Here is a 3,946-nt window from a genome sequence, read left to right on the forward strand (position 1 = left end):
GACCAAACTAAAATAGAGACATAAAAAGCTCTCTACGGTCAGGGCGTGACAATAAAATACTTATTTAGCCTAGAACTATGTGTCGGGAGAATGAGCTGACCGCCCGGCCTAGAGCTGGCCACCTGGCCAAACTGAGCAATCGGGGGGGAAGGGCCTTGGTCAGGGAAGTGACCAAGAACCTGATGGTCACTCTGACAGAGCTCCAAAGTTCCTCTGTGGAGATGGGAGAAACTTCCAGAAGGACAACCATCTCTTCAGCACTCACCCAATCAGGCCTTTATGATAGAGTGGCCAGACGGAAGCCACTCTTTCGAAAAAGGCACATGACAGCCCGCTTGGAGTTGTCAAAATGCACCTAAAGGACTCTCAAACCATGAGAAACAAGATTCTCTGGTCTGATGAAACCAATATTGACCTCTTTGGCCTGAATGCCAAGCGTCACGTCCAGAGAAAACCAGGCACCGCTCATCACTTGGCCAATACCATTCCTACGGTGAAGCATGGTGGTGGCAGCATCATGCTGTGGGGATGTTTTTCAACAGCAGGGCCAGAGAGACTAGTCAGGATCGAGGGAAAGATGAACGGAGCAAAGTACAGAAAGATCATTGATGAAAACCTGCTCCAGAGCGCTCAGGACCTCAAATTGGGGCGAAGGTTCACCTTCCAACAAGACAACGACCCTAAGCACACAGCCAAGACAATGCAAGATTGGCTTCAGGACAAGTCTCTGAATGTCCTTGAGTGTCCTTGAGCCTGGACTTGAACCCGATCGAACATCTGTCGTGGAAAATTGCAAGATGATGTTATAATGCTTGTAAGATGATGTTATAATGCTTCTATTACATTATAATAGTTGTTACATTCGACAGAAGAGAGTATTGTGTGTGTGTTCCACTGAGGATGGGCCTCTATGAGATAGCACTCACAGAGGAGATTTACGATGTCGTTGGGTAATAAAGCCTAAAGAGCATTCCAAATAACATGAGGTAATGTTATCGTGCTATACTGTACCAGGGTGAGAGGGGTTCCAGTTTGGAGTAGGAGGGGGCCAGACACTGGTCTTTACAATGAGAACTGTTGACACAGCAGTAACTGTCTGCTATGTTTTATAGATATCTTTCATACAAATCTTAACCTTTGTGAACTGTTCCTAAGATCTGTGGTTCGTCATGTAAGTTGAGAGGGGTGTATCTTGGCTATAAAAGATCTTTGTACTTTTCTGGTGGCACTCTCAATGGTTCATTATAGATAGTGAATTGTTGAAAGTCAAATGCTATTGCAAAGCTGAATTATTATAAAAGATGTAGTTTAAAAATAACTCTGACAGGTGTGAAGTTTGTCTCTCTCTCCTCATTTGGTAATACAGAAAAATGCCACCACACATCTCTAGCCCTTTCATGCGTGAGTTCCAAATATCTCTAACGGTCGCCCCAGCGTGAGTTTTTTTTTATGCACGTGATGTTAGAACGTTCTCTCCATTCGAGAATGTGATTGTTATGTAACAGTACATTTCATCCGCGCTGCCCTCAAACCAAAGCACGCAGCCTGTTTTATTTGTCAATTWAAAATTATTTTCTAATAACAGTTTGAAATGAGGTGTGTTCCGCCAAATTCATTCACATAAAAGTAGTCATTTTTACTTTTGCRGACCAATWAATTTTTTAGACATGTCTGACCAGGACAAAATTCCCCAAACACTTCTCAATTGTTTGTGCAGTTCAAGTCTGCAGACATTTACTCATCTGCCGTCCTGCATACACGTGTTCATATTTTCCACCTGTCGCCTGCATCGCAATCAAAGTTGTTTTCGTTACCAATAATAACTTTGGAAATGTGTGTGTTTCTATCAAAGTGCCTTATTACGTTATAATAGTTTCTGCATGTCGTGTTATGTCGTTTCTACTGTAGCATCATGTTTTTCCTTATAACCACGGACACGCGATGTAACGTTACTCATTTCATAACATTTATGGTGTTATACTCAATGCTTAGGTATCTAGCTAAATTATTCTATTAGCTCTGGAAAACAATGCTAATTGCGTCAGGGAAGTATTAGCATGTGTTGTAGTTTGAAGCTACCCTGGCCTTATGACTCAAGTGGCACAGCGTCTCAGTGCTAGAGGCGTCACTACAGACACCCATCTACAAATCCAGACTGCGTTTCTATCAAAGTGCCTAATTACGTTATAATAGTTTGTGTCGTGTTATACCGTTTCTACTGTAGCTCACTGTGTGTATGGAGCATAATATATTTGTGTATATTCCTTATAACTGCGGACACGCTAGGTAACGTTACTCATGTTACTCACCTTTTATGGTGTTATATTYAATCGTKCTTATGTAGCTAGTTACATTATTATATTAGCTCTGTAAAACAATGCTAAATGCGTCAGAAGTATTGGCATGTTGTATTTTGACACTACCCTGGAAAAATATCTTATACCACTTGGTCGTTTTCTGAGTGCATTCCACAAAGCTATTTATCATGTCAGCCTTATCCACTGCTTCCATTTTGAGGTAATAGTCAAGCACGCAGTCTGGTTTCATGTTTCTCTGTCTGGTTTGTTTCTCTCTCCCGTCAGGTGGTCCACCTTCCCTGTGGCCGACATGGTTGCTGTATGGACAGGGGAGAGGACATGGACGTCTCGTTTGTTATGGCACTTTACTGCCAGCTGTTAACATTTCTTGTTTTGTATAATGGGTCATTTAGGATGGTAGTAGCGTTGATGAAATGCAGTCATAGCAGCAGAACTAGRAAGCAGTCTTTRCTGTCACCAGGAATGTATAMATTTCACTAATTGTGGTTGTCCCCCACTCCTGGCTCTCTCTTATCCTGTAGCTCCAAGGCATAGCGATTGGTCTCTACTATGTCTCCCACCAGCGCCTCTGTCAGAAACAACTTGAAGCACTCTGCCTCAGTTGGAAATGGCAAGGGGCGTTGCACTCCAGACTGGAACTCGTCAAAGCAAACAGCAGGGCCAGGAGGGGTGAAATGACTGGTGGCCTTCCAGCTACCACAGAACTCCTGTACTTCATCCACTGTTGGTATGCCTCCATCACCACCAGCATCTTCAAAGGGACCTGGGACTTCGTCAGTGGACAAGGGAAATTCAGATTCAAGGTTCTCAATGGCTACAAGGTTGGGGGGCAGCTCTTCACTGTCACTGTCAGAATCTGATTCCTGACTTTCATACTCAGACTCATTGTCAGAATTTTAAAAAATCTCCAGAATTTCCACATTTGTTTGTTGTCTCCTTTTGAAAGACATTGCTAATGCTTCAGCTTAGCTCACTAGCTACATACATAAACAACAACACTGAATGGTTTAGAGTGAGAGGGTACGTGGTTGACTGCCGGCACTCGCCACTTGTATCAATAAATCACTATCAGAAAATGTTTTGTGTGGCAATTATTTGTGTATTTACRGTTTTATTCACATGTTTTCAAATCTAGGTGACAAATCATGCATTCCGATTATTGCACAGATTGTAATGGGCACATATTATGTGTGTAAAATACTTTTTTGAAGGTTGTACTGATTATGATGAGCTAAGCTAATTCCAGCTGTGTAGCCATGTTTGTTGACATTCAATGCATTCTGGGTTCACGTAATCGTCTGTTTGACCAAAGATGTTATAACAAAATGAGGCGAGGAAGAGTCCACAAATTTTTTGAGGACTTCCGGAAATGAATGGTGGGATGTGAATGACGGTAGATGACACACCCCTTCAACATGCATACTATAAACAGACCAAACTCATCTCGTCTTCTCTTATTATCTTCGGTTTCTGTGAGGGAAAAAATGCATGGCTGCGCGCTGAAACTAATCGTCGGATTACTTTCGATTTCTAAAAAGTGCTTTACCTAATTATTTYGATCAATGGTGAGCTCACCCGTGATGTGATTAATTATACATAGTAATTGCKATTAGCTAATTCATATTGTA

At 42.0% G+C, this 3,946-nt stretch overlaps 1 long non-coding RNA gene across 1 annotated transcript; it reads left to right on the top strand.

The window, feature by feature from the left end:
• The first annotated feature begins 1,941 nt into the window (after positions 1-1,941).
• On the top strand, positions 1,942-3,395 carry LOC139027835 (uncharacterized). Its single transcript, XR_011479990.1, has 2 exons — positions 1,942-2,171; positions 2,583-3,395. It is a non-coding gene; the product is annotated as an uncharacterized lncRNA (long non-coding RNA).
• The last annotated feature ends 551 nt before the right edge of the window (positions 3,396-3,946 follow it).

This window comes from Salvelinus sp. IW2-2015, linkage group LG6.1 (assembly GCF_002910315.2).
Source record: "Salvelinus sp. IW2-2015 linkage group LG6.1, ASM291031v2, whole genome shotgun sequence".
Classification (NCBI taxonomy): Eukaryota; Metazoa; Chordata; class Actinopteri; order Salmoniformes; family Salmonidae; genus Salvelinus; species Salvelinus sp. IW2-2015.